Raw genomic sequence first — 20,007 nt, 5'->3', positions numbered from 1 at the left:
ATGAGATTACATGAGGAGGAGGTTTGTTACAGTGTGTCACTCCAGTAGTAAGGAGATTACATGAGAAGGAGGTTTGTTACAGTGTGTCACCCAGTAGTAATGAGATTACATGAGGAGGAGGTTTGTTACAGTGTGTCACCCCTATACTAAGGTAATTAAGAGAGGAGGAGGTTTGTTACAGTGTGTCACCCCAGTAGCAAGGAGATTACATAAGGAGGGGGTTTGTTACAGTGTGTCACCTTAGGAAGGTAATTACATGGATGGAGATTTGTTACAGTGTGTCACCACAGTAGTAAGGAGATTACACGAGGAGCATTGTTACAGTGTGTCACCCCATTAGTAAGGAGATTACATGAGGAGGAGATTTGTTACAGTGTGTCACCCCAGTAGTAAGGGAATTACATGAGGAGGGGGTTTGTTACGGTGTGTCACTCCAGTAGTAAGGCGATTCCATGTTTAGGAGGTTTCTTACAGTGTGTCACCCCAGTAGTAAGGAGATAACATGAGGAGGAGGTTTGTTACAGTGTGTTACCCCAGTAGTAAGGTGATTAAATGAGGAGGGGGTTTGTTACAGTGTGTCACCCAAGTAGTAAGGAGATTACATGAGGAGGAGGTTTGTTACAGTGTGTCACCACAGTAGTAAGGAGATTACATGAGGAGGAGGTTTGTTACAGTATGTCACAACAGTAGTAAGGAGATTACATGAGGAGGAGGTTTGTTACAGTATGTCAGCACAGTAGTAAGGAGATTACATGAGGAGGTTTTACAGTGTGTCACCCAGTAGTAATGAGATTACATGAGGAGGAGGTTTGTTACAGTGTGTCACCCCAGTAGTAAGGAGATTACATGAGGAGGAGGTTTGTTACAGTGTGTCACAACAGTAGTAAGGAGATTACATGAGGAGGAGGTTTGTTACAGTGTGTCACCCAGTAGTAATGAGATTACATGAGGAGGAGGTTTGTTACAGTGTGTCACCCCTATACTAAGGTAATTAAGTGAGGAGGAGGTTTGTTACAGTGTGTCACCCCAGTAGCAAGGAGATTACATAAGGGTGGTGGTTTGTTACAATGTGTCACCCTAGTAGCAAGGATATTACATGAGAAGGAGCATTGTTACAGTGTGTCACCCCAGTAGTAAGGAGATTACATGAGGAGGAGATTTGATACAGTGTGTCACCCCAGTAGTAAGGTATTTACATGAGGAGGGGGTTTGTTACGGTGTGTGTCCCCAGTAGTAAGGAGATTACATGAGGAGGAGGTTTGTTACAGTGTGTCACCCCAGTAGTAAGGCGATTACATGTTTAGGAGGTTTGTTACAGTGTTTCACCCCAGTAGTAAGGAGATTACATGAGGAGGAGGTTTGTTACAGTGTGTCACCCCAGTAGTAAGGTGATTACATGTTTAGGAGGTTTGTTACAGTGTTTCACCCCAGTAGTAAGGAGATAAACTGAGCAGGGGGTTTGTTACAGTGTGTCACCCCATTAGTAATGAGATTACATGAAGAGGAGGTTACTTACAGTGTGTCACCCCAGTAGTAAGGTGATAACATGAGGAGGAGGTTTGTTACAGTGTGTCACCACAGTAGTAAGGAGATTACATGAGGAGGAGGTTTGTTACAGTGTGTCACCCAGTAGTAATGAGATTACATGAGGAGGAGGTTTGTTACAGTGTGTCACCCCTATACTAAGGTAATTAAGTGAGGAGGAGGTTTGTTACAGTGTGTCACCCCAGTAGCAAGGAGATTACATAAGGAGGGGGTTTGTTACAGTGTGTCACCTTAGGAAGGTAATTACATGGATGGAGATTTGTTACAGTGTGTCACCACAGTAGTAAGGAGATTACACGAGGAGCATTGTTACAGTGTGTCACCCCATTAGTAAGGAGATTACATGAGGAGGAGATTTGTTACAGTGTGTCACCCCAGTAGTAAGGGAATTACATGAGGAGGGGGTTTGTTACGGTGTGTCACTCCAGTAGTAAGGCGATTCCATGTTTAGGAGGTTTCTTACAGTGTGTCACCCCAGTAGTAAGGAGATAACATGAGGAGGAGGTTTGTTACAGTGTGTTACCCCAGTAGTAAGGTGATTAAATGAGGAGGGGGTTTGTTACAGTGTGTCACCCAAGTAGTAAGGAGATTACATGAGGAGGAGGTTTGTTACAGTGTGTCACCACAGTAGTAAGGAGATTACATGAGGAGGAGGTTTGTTACAGTATGTCACAACAGTAGTAAGGAGATTACATGAGGAGGAGGTTTGTTACAGTATGTCAGCACAGTAGTAAGGAGATTACATGAGGAGGTTTTACAGTGTGTCACCCAGTAGTAATGAGATTACATGAGGAGGAGGTTTGTTACAGTGTGTCACCCCAGTAGTAAGGAGATTACATGAGGAGGAGGTTTGTTACAGTGTGTCACAACAGTAGTAAGGAGATTACATGAGGAGGAGGTTTGTTACAGTGTGTCACCCAGTAGTAATGAGATTACATGAGGAGGAGGTTTGTTACAGTGTGTCACCCCTATACTAAGGTAATTAAGTGAGGAGGAGGTTTGTTACAGTGTGTCACCCCAGTAGCAAGGAGATTACATAAGGGTGGTGGTTTGTTACAATGTGTCACCCTAGTAGCAAGGATATTACATGAGAAGGAGCATTGTTACAGTGTGTCACCCCAGTAGTAAGGAGATTACATGAGGAGGAGATTTGATACAGTGTGTCACCCCAGTAGTAAGGTATTTACATGAGGAGGGGGTTTGTTACGGTGTGTGTCCCCAGTAGTAAGGAGATTACATGAGGAGGAGGTTTGTTACAGTGTGTCACCCCAGTAGTAAGGCGATTACATGTTTAGGAGGTTTGTTACAGTGTTTCACCCCAGTAGTAAGGAGATTACATGAGGAGGAGGTTTGTTACAGTGTGTCACCCCAGTAGTAAGGTGATTACATGTTTAGGAGGTTTGTTACAGTGTTTCACCCCAGTAGTAAGGAGATAAACTGAGCAGGGGGTTTGTTACAGTGTGTCACCCCATTAGTAATGAGATTACATGAAGAGGAGGTTACTTACAGTGTGTCACCCCAGTAGTAAGGTGATAACATGAGGAGGAGGTTTGTTACAGTGTGTCACCACAGTAGTAAGGAGATTACATGAGGAGGAGGTTTGTTACAGTGTGTCACCCAGTAGTAATGAGATTACATGAGGAGGAGGTTTGTTACAGTGTGTCACCCCTATACTAAGGTAATTAAGTGAGGAGGAGGTTTGTTACAGTGTGTCACCCCAGTAGCAAGGAGATTACATAAGGGTGGTGGTTTGTTACAATGTGTCACCCTAGTAGCAAGGATATTACATGAGAAGGAGCATTGTTACAGTGTGTCACCCCAGTAGTAAGGAGATTACATGAGGAGGAGATTTGTTACAGTGTGTCACCCCAGTAGTAAGGTAATTACATGAGGAGGGGGTTTGTTACGGTGTGTGACCACAGTAGTAAGGAGATTACATGAGGAGGAGGTTTGTTACAGTGTGTCACCCCAGTAGTAAGGCGATTACATGTTTAGGAGGTTTGTTACAGTGTTTCACCCCAGTAGTAAGGAGATAAACTGAGCAGGGGGTTTGTTACAGTGTGTCACCCCATTAGTAATGAGATTACATGAAGAGGAGGTTTCTTACAGTGTGTCACCCCAGTAGTAAGGTGATAACATGAGGAGGAGGTTTGTTACAGTGTGTTACCCCAGTAGTAAGGTGATTAAATGAGGAGGGGGTTTGTTACAGTGTGTCACCCAAGTAGTAAGGAGATTACATGAGGAGGAGGTTTGTTACAGTGTGTGACCACAGTAGTAAGGAGATTACATGAGGAGGAGGTTTGTTACAGTGTGTCACCCAGTAGTAATGAGATTACATGAGGAGGAGGTTTGTTACAGTGTGTCACCCCTATACTAAGGTAATTAAGTGAGGAGGAGGTTTGTTACAGTGTGTCACCCCAGTAGCAAGGAGATTACATAAGGGTGGTGGTTTGTTACAATGTGTCACCCTAGTAGCAAGGATATTACATGAGAAGGAGCATTGTTATAGTGTGTCACCCCAGTAGTAAGGTAATTACATGAGGAGGGGGTTTGTTATGGTGTGTCACCCCAGTAGTAAGGAGATTACATGAGGAGGGGGTTTGTTATGGTGTGTCACCCCAGTAGTAAGGCAATTACATGTGGAGGAGGATTGCTACAGTGTGTCACCCTAGTAGTAAGGAGATAACATGAGCAGGGGGTTTGTTACAGTGTGTCACCCCATTAGTAATGAGATTACATGAAGAGGAGATTTCTTACAGTGTGTCACCCCAGTAGTAAGGTGATTACATGAGGAGGAGGTTTGTTACAGTGTGTCACCCCAGTAGTAAAGAGATTACACGAGGAGGAGGTTTGTTACAGTGGGTCACCCCAGTAGCAAGGAGATTACATGAGGGGGGGGGTTGTTACAGTGTGTCACCCCAGTAGTAAGGACATTACATGAGGAGGAGGTTTGTTACAGTATGTCAGCACAGTAGTAAGGAGATTACATGAGGAGGCGGTTTGTTACAGTGTGTCACCCAGTAGTAATGAGATTACATGAGGAGGAGGTTTGTTACAGTGTGTCACCACAGTAATAAGGAGATTACATGAGGAGGAGGTTTGTTACAGTGTGTCACCACAGTAGTAAGGAGATTATATGAGGAGGAGGTTTGTTACAGTGTGTCACCCAGTAGTAATTAGATTACATGAGGAGGAGGTTTGTTACAGTGTGTCACCCCTATACTAAAGTAATTAAGTGAGGAGGAGGTTTGTTACAGTGTGTCACCCCAGTAGCAAGGAGATTACATAAGGAGGGGGTTTGTTACAGTGTGTCACCCTAGTAGCAAGGATATTACATGAGGAGGCGGTTTGTTACAATGTGTCACCCCAGTAGTAAGTAGATCACATTAGGAGGAGGTTTGTTACAGTGTGTCACCCCAGTAGTAAGGAGATTACATAAGGAGGTTTGTTACAGTGTGTCACCCCAGTAGTAAGGTGATTACATGAGGAGGAGGTTTGTTACAGTATGTCACCCCAGTAGTAAGGAGATTACATGAGGAGGAGGTTTGTTACAGTGGGTCACCCCAGTAGCAAGGAGATTACATGAGGAAAAGGTTTGTTACAGTGTGTTATCTTATACTCCGTAGGCAGCTGTATGCCTGTGGCCTGTAAGAATCCTGGAACTGTGCAGGATGACAAGTGTCAGGGTCCGGACTGGTATGCGGGGAGGACACGGGAGTGGATCCTCTGTGTCAGTGAGGCGATGGCGTGGGTCGTACCAGGGGAACGGAATCTAAGAGGTTACTGGTTTTCACCAGAGCCCGCTGCAAAGCGGGATGGACTTGCTGCGGCAGGTAACCCCCAGGTCGTTCCACCCGATAGCGGCTCAACCTCACTGACAGCTAAGACAGGCACGGTACACAAGGACAAGGCAAGGCGAGGTCAGACGTGGCAGAAGGTCAAGGCAGGCTGTAAGGTTCGTAGTAAGGGGCAACGGCAAGGGGTCTGGATACACAGGTTAGGGATACACACAGAAACACTTTCACAGGGCACAAGGCAACAAGATCTGGCAAGGACAGGAAGAGGAAGTGGGTTTTTATATTTTTTAAACTTATTGGGCCAGGCCCCAATTAGTGGTGCACTGACCCTTTAAATTTCAGTAAGCCGGCACAAGCTCGCCCTAGGGAGCAGGGCCGCATGTGCCGGGAAGAAGCAGGCGACAGGGGAGCGGCGCTCGCGGTCAGCGGTGCTGACCGGAGTGCTGCATACAGAGGAACGCCGTGAGCGCTCCGGGGAGGCAGCGGGACCCGGAGCGCTCGGCGTTACAACAAGTTTTAGCTTGGACATTTTCGTTTGCTTTTTTGCGTAAACTGGGGGGGGGGGGGGGTGTATTAGAAATCTTGGGTGAGTTCCCACACTTTTTTTCCAGGACTTGACCCCTGACTTGGACCAATTACAACTTTGTTCACATGACCATAACACATCTATATATATATGTGTGTATGTATGCATGTGTGTGTGTATGTTCCAGTATCACTTCCAAACGGCTAAAGATATTAACATGAAACTTTGCACACATGTTACTTATATGTCAACAACAAACATAGGATAGGTAATAACCCACCCCCTTTTGCAAGCGTCTGGGTTTTTGTTTAATCACTTAGGGACCAAGGGCATACCTGGACCTGGACTGGGGTGACTGTTGAGACCCCTCCCCCCCCCCCATGTCGGGGAATTCACTGGCGATTTGTGGCAAATCCGGGTCATATGGGTCTCCAGTGACCCTGTGACCCAGAAAATAAGGGGGATCGGGGTTGTCTAAGACACCCATGATCCCCCTGAAGGGATAGGAGTGAGGTGGCAGGGGTGCCACCCCTCCTATCCCTGCTATTGGTCATCCAGAAGCAACGACCAATAGCAGATCAGGGGCGGGGGGTTAACATTCGGTTTCCCCGTTCTGCCCACCCACAATAGGCGGGGCAGAACGGGGGAACCGACGAGGATCGGCTCCGAAGATCCACTTACCCAGTGGCAGCGGGCGGCGATCGGCGGCGGTGATCGGCGGCAGAAGAGGACGGCGGAGCGGCTCCCTGGATCCTATGGAAGTCGGTGAGTTGCCTAGCAACATCTGGAGGGCTACAGTTTGAGTGGTCTCTAAACTGTAGCCCTGCAGATGTTGCAAAACTGCTACTCCCAGCATGCCCAGACAGCTGTTTGCTGTGTGGCCATGCTGGGATATGTAGTTTTGCAACAGCTGGAGGGCCACAGTTTGAAGATCACTGTGCAGTGGTCTCTAAACTGTAACCCTCTAGATCTCGCAAAACTACAACTCCCAGCATGCCCACACAGCAGTTTAAGGAAAATTGCCATGTGGGGGTTTTCTGTTGTTCTGGCTCTATAGTGGCTTCCTAAATGTGACATGCCCCCAAAAACCATTTCAGAAAAATTCACTCTTCAAAATCCCATTGTCGCTCCTTCCCTTCTGAGCCCTCTACTGTGCCTGCCGAACACTTGACATACACATATGAGGTATTTCCTCACTCGAGAGAAATTGGGTTACACATTTTAGGAAGATTTCTCTCCTTTTACCCCTTGTAAAAATTCATAAACAGAGTCTACAAGAACATGCGAGTGTAAAAAATGAAGATTTTGAATTTTCTCCTTCCCTTTGCTGCTATTCCTGTGAAACACCTAAAGGGTTAATAAACTTACTGAATGTCATTTTTAATACTTTGAGGGGTGCAGTTTTATAATGGGGTCATTTGTGGGGTATTTCTAATATGAAAGCCCCTCAAATCCACTACAAAACTGAACTAGTCCCTGAAAAATTCTGATTTTGAAAATTTTGTGAAAATTTTGGAAAATTGCTGCTGAACTTTGAAGCCATCTGGTGTCTTCCAAAAGTAAGAACATGTCAACTTAATGATGCAAATATAGAGTAGACATATTGTATATGTGAATCAATATATAATTTATTTGGAATATTCATTTTCCTTATAAGCAGAGAGCTTCAAATTTAAAAAAAAAACGCAAATTGTTTAATTTTTTCATAAAATTCTGGAATTTTTCACCAAGAAATTATATAAGTATCAAAAAATTTTACAACTAACATAAAGTAGAATATGTCATGAAAAAACAATCTCAGAATCAGAATGAAAGGTAAAAGCATCCCAGAGTTATTAATGCTTAAAGTGACACTGTTCTCTCAGCCTTCAGCTGTCTGAGCAGGAGGAGGGGGAGGGGGGAGGAGAGAGCTGTGAGGAAAGGAGAGCACCACAGAGGCTGTACAACATGGGGCATGACTACAGTAGGTGTCCCTGCATATATATATATATATATATATATATATGTGTGTGTGTGTGTGTGTGTATAAGCATGTGTGTGTGGATATATGTGTGTGTACATGTGTGTATGTCTATGTACTGTGCCTGTGTGTGTGTGTTACTACTGTGGATGACTATATGTAAAGTGCATGTGTGTATCTATACCAGTGTTTCCCAACCAGGGTGCCTCCAGTTGTTTCAAAACTACAACTCCCAGCATGCCCAGACAGCCAAAGGCTGTCTGGGCATGCTGGGAGTTGTAGTTTTGCAACCTCTGTAGGCATTCTTGTTGGGAAACACTGATCTACTCAATTTGTGTAAGTATGAAGCATGTACAGTATGTAATGTGTACAGTGTGTATGTGTGTGTATGAAGCATGCATGTACAGTATGTAATGGGTACAGTATGTGTGTGTATGAAACATGTACAGTATGTAATGTGTACAGTATGTGGTGTGTGTGTATGATGCATGTACTGTATGTAATGTGTACAGTATCTGTGTGTATGAAGCATGCATGTACAGTATGTAATGTGTACAGTATGTGTGTATGAAGCATGTACAGTATGTAATGTGTACAGTGTGTGTGTGTGTGTATGAAGCATGCATTTACAGTATGTAATGTGTACAGTATCTGTGTGTGTATGAAGCATGCATGTACAGTATGTACTGTGTACAGTATGTGTGTATGAAGCATGTACAGTATGTAATATGAACAGTGTGTGTGTATGAAGCATGTACAGTATGTAATGTGTACAGTGTGTGTGTGTGTGTATGATGCATGTACAGTATGTAATGTGTACAGTATGTGTGTATGAAGCATGTACAGTATGTAATGTGTACAGTGTGTGTGTGTATGAAGCATGCATGTACAGTATATAATGTGTACAGTATCTGTGTGTGTAAGAAGCATGCATGTACAGTATGTAATGTGTACAGTATGTGTATGTATGAAGCATGTACAGTATTTAATGTGTACAGTGTGTGTGTATGATGCATGTACAGTATGTAATGTGTACAGTGTGTGTGTGTGTGTGTGTGATGTATGTACAGTATGTAATGTGTACAGTGTGTGTGTATATGATGCATGTACAGTATGTAATGTGTACAGTGTGTGTGTATATGATGCATGTACAGTATGTAATGTGTACAGTGTGTGTGTGTATATGATGCATGTACAGTATGTAATGTGTAGTGTGTGTGTATGATGCATGTACAGTATGTAATGTGTACAGTATGTTGTGTGTATGATGCAGGTACAGTATGTAATGTGTACAGTGTGTGTATGTGTGTGATGCATGTACAGTATGTAATGTGTACAGTGTGTGTGTGTGATGCATGTACAGTATGTTATGTGTACAGTGTGTGTGTATGATGCATGTACAGTATGTAATGTGTACAGTGTGTGTGTGTATGATGCATGTACAGTATGTAATGTGTACAGTATGTGTGTGTATGATGCATGTACAGTATGTAATGTGTACAGTGTGTTGTGTGTGTATGAAGCATGCATGTACAGTATGTAATGTGTACAGTGTGTTGTGTGTGTGTGTGAAGCATGCATGTACAGTATGTAATGTGTACAGTATCTGTGTGTGTATGAAGCATGCATGTACAGTATGTAATGTATACAGTATGGTGTGTGTATGAAGCATGCATGTACAGTATGTAATGTGTACAGTGTGTTGTGTGTGTATATAATGCATGCAGTGGCAGATTCGGGGGGGGGGGGGAAATGGGGCAATTGCCCCGTCACATGCGTGCGCCCATTGGAAAGCAACGCGGAGGAGTGGAGCAGCGAACAGGACATGCGCTGGCCAGCATGATAAGTGACCAGCGGCGCATCAGCTTCAGTGCTCCGACCACCGCTCCTCCAGTCCCAGGACCTACTGCTATGGTGGCCGGACAAAAGGAGCAGTGGTCAGAACACTGAAGTAGGGCAGTAAACAGGCATACAGCCTCCAGCCATACACTGTATGGCTGGAGGCTGTATGTCTGTGGGGGAACATACTACACCTAATGTGGGGGGACTATACTGCACCTAAAGTGGGGTAAACTATACTGCCAACCTAATGTGGAGAACTATACTGCACCTAATGTGGGGTAAACTATACTGCCAACCTAATGTGGAGAACTATACCGCACCTAATGTGGAGAACTATACTGCACCTAATGTGGAGGACTATACTAATGTGGAGAACTATACTGCACCTAATGTGGGGAACTATACTGCACCTAATGTGGGGGAACACTGCTAGCCTAATGTGGGGAGAACTCTGCTGCACCTAATGTGGGGGGAACTCTGCTGCACCTAATGTGGGGGGAACTCTGCTGCACCTAACGTGGGGGGAACTGTGCTGCACCTAACGTGGGGGGGAACTGTGCCACACCTAACGTGGGGGGAACTATGCCACACCTAAGGTGGGGGGAACTGTGCCGCACCTAACGTGGGGGGAACTGTGCCTCACCTAACATGGGGGGAACTGTGCCGCACCTAACGTGGGGGAACTGTGCTGCACCTAATGTGGGGGCCTCGTATCGACGTTCGCTCACTTCGCACTCCCAGCATTCAAGGGCCGGCATTACTACCGGCCCTAGAGCGTGACGTGCGTGAACATCAAGAGGGGGGGCCTTTTGTCCATTTTGCTTGGGGCCCTCAAATTCCTTCACATGGCCCTGGATATTCTCCCATCATGCACAGCTCCCGGGACGTGACATCATCATTGAGCAGTTAGACAGAAAACTTCAGAAGCTAATAACTATTGGAAGGATTAAGATTTTTTAATAGAAGTAATTTACAAATCTCTTTAACTTTCCGGAGCCAGTTGATATATACAAAAAAAAGGTTTTGCCTGGAATACCCCTTTAAGCTTACTTCTCTGGCACCTTCCCTACGGTTTCCCTACCTCTACACAGACTCACCATCCTTAGGACCCCAAACAGTAATGATAACCAAATGGAAAAGCTCTTCTTAAATGGAGGCAGGATCCTTCAGCACTCCAGAGACTGCTTCTTAAAACAAAACCTATGCACAGGAAAAGTTGCCCAGTTGCCCATAGCAACCAATCAGATCGCTTCTTTCATTTTGCAGAGGCCTTGTTAAAAATGAAAGCAGCGATCTGATTGGTTGCTATCGGCAACTGAGCAACTTTTCCTCTGGACAGGTTTTGATTAATCTCCCCAAATGACTTTATTAATGTCCTTTTTAAGTAGACATTAATAAAGTTGTGTTTTAAGAAGCAGTCTTTGGAGTGCTGAAGGATTCTAGCTCCCTCCCAGGAACGCTTTTCCATTTGTATATGCATCTTGCCTGCGGCAGCAATGCCCTTTAACGCCTGGACCTTGCTTTTTTTGTCTAGTAATGATGACCGCCTTGGTGCCCCATACAGATTACTGTGGGGGTACCAAGGCAGTTATCATACCTTTTTGGGTCACTAAGGATGGGGAAGTCTAAGTCTGTTTGGCTTTTAAACAACAATAGTGCCAACAGACACTAACGAGAAGTTTCACAAAAAGGGGATGACATTATCATTCAGTTAATCCATGGCTTTTCAATGCTGCCAATTTTAGAATCCACAGGGCAATTATTATAACATATTCCAATCCAATTGCCCTAGATCTCAGCAAATTTAAAGTGGTTTTGACATGTCAGGCAGGGATATGTGCAGCCCTGAGTTTCCCCACAGCCACTTTCCCTGCCTATTTAAATATTCACACTAAGCGATGGATCCTCAACTGGACGGCAGTCCTTACTCTGAATAAGTGCAGGGTGTCAGAATGGTCAAACAAACCAGATCAATAACCGTCAGACACATCAGGGACAAAATCAGCAGCAGACACAGGGTTAACTAGAGAAAATCCAAAGTCCAAATAACCAGCAAACTGAGAACAAAGAGATGAACACACAAGCAAGCTTAGTCAGACAGAACCGGGAAGAGCAATAAGTACAAAATCACATTTACCCAAAAATCACACTGGCCCATGCTCCTGCAGATGATAGGACAGGAGGGGCTGTCAATCAAGTCTGCACTGCTCTGTTGCAGAGCTGTTGCCACTAGAGATGAGCGAACTTACAGTAAATTTGATTCATCACGAACTTCTCGGCTCGGCAGTTGATGACTTTTCCTGCATAAATTAGTTCAGCTTTCATGTGCTCCGGGGGACTGGAAAAGGTGGATACAGTCCTAGGAAAGAGTCTCCTAGGACTGTATCCACTTTTTCCAGCCCACGGGAGCACCTGAAAGCTGAACTCATTTATGCAGGATAAGTCATCAACTGCCGAGCCGAGAAGTTCGTGACAAATCGAATTTACTGTAAGTTCGCTCATCTCTAGTTGCCACAGTAAGGGATGATGCTACTAGCTCTGAAACTGGAGAGAGCAGGCTGCACAGAGGATCCCTGCTGGATTGTGACAGGTTTTAGATACAGAATCTACACTTATAACCTCATGAAATCCTTATCAAATAACATATCCTAAAAACATTTCCTGTACATAGTCCCTCTTCACCAACACTGAGCCATCTTCACAAAAACTGTAAAACATGAAGCTCCTAGTGGAGAAGATATTGTAATATCGGAACCAAATTTTATATGTGAGTTGCACTTATGGGTAGGCAACTTTTGTTGGGTATTGGGATTCAATCAGAAAAAAAGTGGAAAAATAAGCCATCATACTGTATACCTAACATAAGTTGCCCATCCATATGTGCAACTCACGTGTAAAATGTGGTTCTGATTTGACAATATCTTCTCCACTAGGAGCTTCATGTTTTACACCTTTAGTCAATGTTGTAAATGCATCTATTCAAACAAATGCATTTGTGGCTCGACCTGGACGCACAGAAGATTCTAAAAGAGAAGAGAAAGAACATAGAAATATAAGGCTGCTTTCACACTATAAAAATACTTCCGTTATGAACGCCCGTTAGGAAATCGGCAGTTATACGGCCGGTACAAAATCACTAACGGGCGTTAGAAAATCTCATTATAGTCTATGGGATTTTTCTTATAGCCGTTTTTACCCCGTTATCACTCGTTATTAATAACGGCCAATATTTTGTGGCAGGCGAATGAACGGGATAAATAGTTCATGCACTAATTCTCCCATTTCTATCGCCCATCACAAAATAACGGACATTATTAATAACGGGCAATATCGGGTTAAAACAGCTATTAGAAAAATCCCACAGACTATAATGAGACTTTCTAATGCCCGTTAGTATTTTTGTACCGGCCGTATAACTGCCGATTTCCTAACGGGCGTTCATAACGGAAGTATTTTTATAGTGTTAAAGCAGCCTAAGGTACAATATTGTGCTTACCCTAAATTGAGAGTAGGCACAGTTCAAGGCACATTTCCCATGTAAAACATGAAGTGGAGACAGAAAATATTGTCCATTCGGAAAAAAAGATGAGTTGCCCTTATGGGTGGGCAAATGTTTCAGAGTGTTAGGATTGAATCAGAATAAAGTAGAAAAACGAGTCTTCATCGTATATATTGGAGGGCTGGTGGATATATATATATATATATATATATATATTTGTGTATATATATCTATATATATATAAAACTCAACGTGTGTGTGTGTGTGTGTGTGTGTGTGTGCGTGTGTATGTATGTGTATATATATGTGTGTATGTTCCACAAAAACTTCCAAACGGCTAAAGATATTAAAATGAAACTTGGCACACATGTTACTTATATGTCAGCAACAAACATAGGATAGGTGATTTAACCCTTACTCACCCCCATTTGCCAGGGGCGGGGTTTATGTTTAAAGTCCCATACAAGTCTATGGGAAATATTTGTTACTGCATAACTTCCAAATGGCTGGAGATATTTCGATAATACTTGGTTCCATGTTACTTATATGTCCACTTAAAATATAGGATAGTTAATTTAACCCTTAACTACCCACATTTGTGAGGGTCAGGGTTTTTGTTTAAAGTCCCATGCAAATCAATGGGAAATGTATGTTCTCACATAACTTCTGCACGGCTGGAAATATTTCAATACCTGGTACACATATTACGGGTCGGGATAGGAGGTCGAGATAGGAGGTCAAGATAGGAGGACAGAATGGTCGGGATAGGAGGTCGGGATATGAGGATGGGATATGAGGACGGGTTAGGAGGTGTAGATAGGAGGTTGGGATAGGAGGCTGGGATAGGAGGTTGAGATAGGAGGATGGGATAGGAGGTCAGGATAGGAGGTCGGCATAGGAGGTGGAGATAGGAGGATGGGATAGGGGGTTGAGATAGGAAGATGGGATAGGAGGTCGAGATAGGAGGATGGGATAGGAGGTCGAGATAGGAGGACGGGATAGGAAGACGGGATAGGAGGTCGATATAGGAGGACGGGATAGAAGGACGGGATAGGAGGTCGGGATAGGAGGTTGAGATAGGAGGACGGGATAGGAGGTCGAGATAGGAGGCCGGAATAGGAGTTCGGGATAGGAGGCCAGAATAGGAGGTCGAGATAGGAGGACGGGATAGGAGGTTGAGATAGGAGGTCAGCATAGGAGGTGGAGATAGGAGGACTGGATCATACAAGTTATGTATTCATGGGTACAGTAAGATACTGCGTATGTGCTTGGATGTTACTACAGTATTCTGCAATTATGATTGAAGTTATCATACAGCTATTATTTACATTTATATTATGACTGTATCTATATCCAGCTAGCAAAGGAGCCTTTGGATCAGACACCATACTCTATCACTGCCGGATCTGCAGCAGGAATGTAACAGGTTAAAGGTATGTGAGTGCCAGACCTGCCCATGCAATTGTTCTCTAGGAAAGATAAAGTTTTCCAAGTGCTGACCAGCCCTGAGGGGAGGAATTCACAGGGTGTATGTGGGCAGAGCTGGATTCTAATGATTAATCCAAGAACGCCATTACCAGAGCTCAGAAAGGTGAAAACTAAAGTGAGCAAGGGGATACAGGAAGCCAATAGAAACCAGACACCTTGTGAGATACGAAAACAGGATCATGGACGTGTTATGATGTGAGAAGCTAGGTAACGCATGTGGAAACAAAGAATGTGAATCCATGTATTAATGCCACAAGGACTAAACAGTACAAACATTCGGAACAGGTAAGAACAGACATAGACAGCTGCTCATAGAAATTGTAAGTGAACGTGACTCTTAGATGAGGTGAAACTGAGTAATAAGAGAAAGGGATGCATGGTTTGATGGAGAGGGAGGACATTAGTAAATGGGGGAGGGGAGAGAAGAAGGGCAAAAAAAATTCAATTCTCAAAGTATGAAAACTGAACAAAAATCTATATAAACTTTGACCACAAGCAGTAAAAGGTTCACACAAGCATTTCTTCATGCTGATGTAACAAACATTAAGTCAAACATGGGAAGAAAAGGATTAGAGACTTCATGAAGTTAATTTCAAAATCCATCAGCTTTCATCTTTTCATAGCTATGACTAGGAAAGTGGGGATGTATACCGTCATTCAGCAGGCAGTTTTTAAACATGCCTGCCTGTCTTAAGATTGAGTGCGATCATGATGTGGCTGAAACCTCACTGTCGTGTGAGATGGTATGGCTTTGTTGCAAGGTGGGTACAATTTTAACCACATCAGGGAGCACCTTTTGGTAGCTACAGCATGTGAACTCAACCTAAAGATGCAAATTTGTCCAGGATTGCTTACAGACCTTACATAGCTGTTGGACTTGGTCAGATAAAGGAAAAAGATTTGTTAAAACAATGGAAAGGATTATAATACTTCTTTAACATGGAAATCAGACGCAGAGTGTGGCAAAGATGTTAGTTGTTCCCAGTCAGCTGTGTGTAAAACTTGACATTTGACTAAATTGAAAAGTTAAAAAAGAAAACCTTAAAGGAAGACATCAACGTGCTAGAATAGAAAACTTTAAATCATACTTGTCACTTGCAAAAATTGTTTTATATAATGCAGATAATAACACTATATGTTTATTTCATTATACATTAGTTAAAAGATGTGAATATTTTTTGGATGAAAAATTGCTGTCTTGTCCCTGCAGCTATTGCCTGTGTGTCTCTGTGCAGAGACAGAACACGGGAAGCAAACACAGGAAGCTTTGTGTCAGCCTGCTGTGTGAGCCGGGGGCATGTCAGAGTTTAAGTGTAAAGAGCCCTGCTTGTCCTACCACTTTCTTCCTGTAGTTTGTCTCTGCACAGAGACACACATACTGAAACATGGTAATTGTTTGTAATTTCTCAATTTTTTTTAATTTGATTTTAATTTAATTATTGCATTTTTATGGGGGCAGCCATCTTGCCTGAGCTGTTTTCACAGATTGTACAGCAAGTCCCATGGACATAGGAACAATAGCCTGGCCCAGAACCAATTCACCCAAATGGGAACGTTTCCTTGTCATGTTCTATGACCTTTCCAGAAGTAATTTTTAAGGGAGGGGGAGGCTGAGCTGTAAGCTTCAGCTATCTGGGCCAATATCTCATAACGTGCAGACATGCAAAGGGTTGAGAAATGTGATGTGAAAGCTTAACAGAAAAATCAAGCTGCCATTTTCCTATTTGAGTGTTGCACTATATTAAATGCATGCACCATATTGTTACTACTACTATGGTGCATTTATGTCACGATTCGGCTCACAGGTAGTGGATCCTCTGTGTCAGCGAGGGATTGGCGTGGACCGTGCTAGTGGACCGGTTCTAAGAGACTACTGGTTTTCACCAGAGCCCGCCGCAAAGCGGGATGGTCTTGCTGCGGCAGTAGCAACCAGGTCGTATCCACTAGCAACGGCTCAACCTCGCTGACTGCTGAGAAGGCGTGGGACAGAAGGACTAGGCAGAGGCAAGGTCAGACGTAGCAGAAGGTCGGGGGCAGGCGGCAAGGTTCGTAGTCAGGATGGATAGCAGAAGTTCAGGTACACAGGCTTTGGACACACTAAACGCTTTCACTGGCACAAGGCAACAAGATCCGGCAAGGGAGTGCAGGGGCAGTGAGCAGATATAGCCAGGGAGCAGGTGGAAGCCAATTAAGCTAATTGGGCCAGGCACCAATCATTGGTGCACTGGCCCTTTAAGTCTCAGAGAGCTGGCGCGCGCGCGCCCTAGAGAGCGGAGCCGCGCGCGCCAGCACATGACAGCAGGGGACCGGGACGGGTAAGTGACCTGGGATGCGATTCGCGAGCGGGCGCGTCCCGCTGTGCGAATCGCATCCCCGACGGCCATGACAGTGCAGCGCTCCCGGTAGGCGGGACTGACCGGGGCGCTGCAGGGAGAAAGACGCCGTGAGCGCTCCGGGGAGGAGCGGGGACCCGGAGCGCTAGGCGTAACAGTACCCCCCCCCCCCCCCTTAGGTCTCCCCTTTTTTTTGGCCGGTAACTGCCTCCCCTGGGATGAGGACACCGGGAAAAAATGGAGGGTTTCCTCAACGGCAGGCAGTACAGCAGGAGTTGGAATGGGGAGGGAGGGCAGAGGGTGAAGCTTGGCACGGGGCAGGGAGACACAAGGACGGGAGCCATGAGGAGGCACAGAGGCTTGCCTGACGGGACTGGGAGGGGGGGAGAGGCACTTCCTATGGCAGGCAGAGTCCCAGTTCTTGATCTCCCCGGTGGTCCAATCAAGGGTGGGAGAATGAAGCCGGAGCCATGGCAGACCGAGGAGGACCTCAGAGGTACAGTTGGGGAGAACGAAGAGCTCAATCCTTTCGTGGTGGGGTCCAATACACATCAGGAGGGGTTCAGTGCGGTAATGCATGGTGCAATCCAGTCTGACTCCATTGACCGCGGAAATGTAGAGCGGCTTGACGAGACGGGTCACCGGGATGCGGAATTTATTCACAAAAGACTCCAAAATAAAATTCCCAGAGGCACCAGAGTCCAAGCAGGCCATGGCTGAGAGGGAGGAGTTGGCTGAAGGAGAAATCCGCACGGGCACCGTGAGACGTGGAGAAGCAGACCTAGAACCAAGAGATGCCACACCCACGGGAGCTGGGTGCGTGCGTGCGTTACCCAGACGTGGAGGACGGATAGGGCAATCCACCAAGAAATGCTCGGTACTGGCACAGTAAAGACAGAGATTTTCTTCCCTACGGCGATTCCTCTCTTCCTGGGTCAGGCGAGACCGATCCACTTGCATGGCCTCCTCGGCGGGAGGCCCAGGCGTAGATTGCAACGGATACTGTGGGAGAGGTGCCCAGAGATCTAAGTCTTTTTCCTGGCGGAGCTCTTGGTGTCACTCAGAAAAACGCATGTCAATGCGGGTAGCCAAATGGATGAGTTCTTGGAGGTTGGCAGGAATCTCTCGTGCGGCCAGCACATCCTTGATGCGACTGGATAGGCCTTTTTTAAAGGTCGCGCAGAGAGCCTCGTTATTCCATGATAACTCGGAAGCAAGAGTACGAAATTGGATGGCGTACTCGCCCACTGAAGAATTACCCTAGACCAGGTTCAACAGGGCAGTCTCGGCAGAAGAAGCTCGGGCTGGCTCCTCGAAGACACTCCGGACTTCAGCGAAGAAGGACTGGACTGTGGCTGTGGCAGGATCATTGCGGTCCCAGAGCGGTGTGGCCCAAGACAAGGCCTTTCCTGAAAGAAGGCTTACTATGAACGCCACCTTAGACCGTTCTGTAGGAAACAAGTCCGACAACATCTCCATATGCAGGGAACACTGAGATAAAAATCCACGGCAGAGTTTAGAGTCCCCATCAAATTTGTCCGGCAGGGACAAGCGGAGGCTAGGAGCGGCCACTCGCTGCGGAGGAGGTGCAGGAGCTGGCGGAGGAGATGGTTGCTGCTGTAGCAGAGGCAGAAGTTGCTGTAACATGGCGGTCAACTGCGACAGCTGCTGTCCTTGTTGGGCAATCTGCTGCGATTGCTGAGCGACCACCGTGGGAAGGTCAGCGAGACTTGGCAGCGGCACCTCAGCGGGATCCATGGCCGGATCTACTGTCACGATTCGGCTCACAGGTAGTGGATCCTCTGTGTCAGCGAGGGATTGGCGTGGACCGTGCTAGTGGACCGGTTCTAAGAGACTACTGGTTTTCACCAGAGCCCGCCGCAAAGCGGGATGGTCTTGCTGCGGCAGTAGCAACCAGGTCGTATCCACTAGCAACGGCTCAACCTCGCTGACTGCTGAGAAGGCGTGGGACAGAAGGACTAGGCAGAGGCAAGGTCAGACGTAGCAGAAGGTCGGGGGCAGGCGGCAAGGTTCGTAGTCAGGATGGATAGCAGAAGTTCAGGTACACAGGCTTTGGACACACTAAACGCTTTCACTGGCACAAGGCAACAAGATCCGGCAAGGGAGTGCAGGGGCAGTGAGCAGATATAGCCAGGGAGCAGGTGGAAGCCAATTAAGCTAATTGGGCCAGGCACCAATCATTGGTGCACTGGCCCTTTAAGTCTCAGAGAGCTGGCGCGCGCGCGCCCTAGAGAGCGGAGCCGCGCGCGCCAGCACATGACAGCAGGGGACCGGGACGGGTAAGTGACCTGGGATGCGATTCGCGAGCGGGCGCGTCCCGCTGTGCGAATCGCATCCCCGACGGCCATGACAGTGCAGCGCTCCCGGTCAGCGGGACTGACCGGGGTGCTGCAGGGAGAAAGACGCCGTGAGCGCTCCGGGGAGGAGCGGGGACCCGGAGCGCTAGGCGTAACAATTTATCAGCAGTAACATAAAAACATATTAGAAACTTCAACACTTGAAAGTCATACATGCAACTACCTTTGTATATCACCAACATCACTCATCAATGTCACCTGCGTCAGTACCCAGCTCTCACCCAAGTTTGCACTGTTGGCCGTAGCCTCATACTGTAGACAGAACCACAAAAAATTTCCTCTTGTCCCTTGCAACCATGATTTTTACATCCCCCCACACACACGCACATTGCAGATGGCAATGATTCTGTGTCTGTGATAATAAGGGGGAAACTGCTGAAAGGTCTGTACAGAATAGGAAGTCTCCGTTTAAAGGGGTTATCCACCATGAGGTGATTTTAGCAATTACCTGCCAGACAGTAATGGACATGCTTAGGAAGGATCTGCGCTTGTCTTGGTGCTAAATGGCTATGTTGTGAGATTCTTATAACTCAGAGGCTATCTTTTTGAGAACTGGCTATTTCCTGTTGGGATTTCCTTTGTCAACCAAAAGTCCCATAGTTCCTTGTTCGTAAGTGTAAGTTCACTTTTCTCCCTTAC

The 20,007-nt window shown here is 45.8% G+C and overlaps 1 protein-coding gene across 5 annotated transcripts in view; it reads left to right on the top strand.

Annotated features, from left to right (window-relative positions):
• Nucleotides 1-20,007, top strand: part of LOC130305905 (occludin-like) — a 63,573-nt gene that overhangs the window by 4,287 nt on the left and 39,279 nt on the right. The window contains exons 1-2 of one of the 5 annotated variants that reach the window (XM_056552051.1): nt 12,196-12,260; nt 14,527-14,602. The gene's annotated coding sequence lies outside the window, so the exon portion shown is untranslated. Of the gene's footprint in view, nt 1-12,195; nt 12,261-14,413; nt 14,430-14,467; nt 14,603-14,695; nt 14,943-20,007 lie in introns of those variants that run through there. The other 4 variants (XM_056552049.1, XM_056552048.1, XM_056552047.1 and 1 more) reach the window with 4 other exon arrangements.

This window comes from Hyla sarda, chromosome 1 (assembly GCF_029499605.1).
Source record: "Hyla sarda isolate aHylSar1 chromosome 1, aHylSar1.hap1, whole genome shotgun sequence".
In the NCBI taxonomy this organism is placed as follows: Eukaryota; Metazoa; Chordata; class Amphibia; order Anura; family Hylidae; genus Hyla; species Hyla sarda.
The sequence above is the reverse complement of the archived record's forward strand: the minus strand, read 5'-3'. Positions and strand labels throughout refer to the sequence as shown.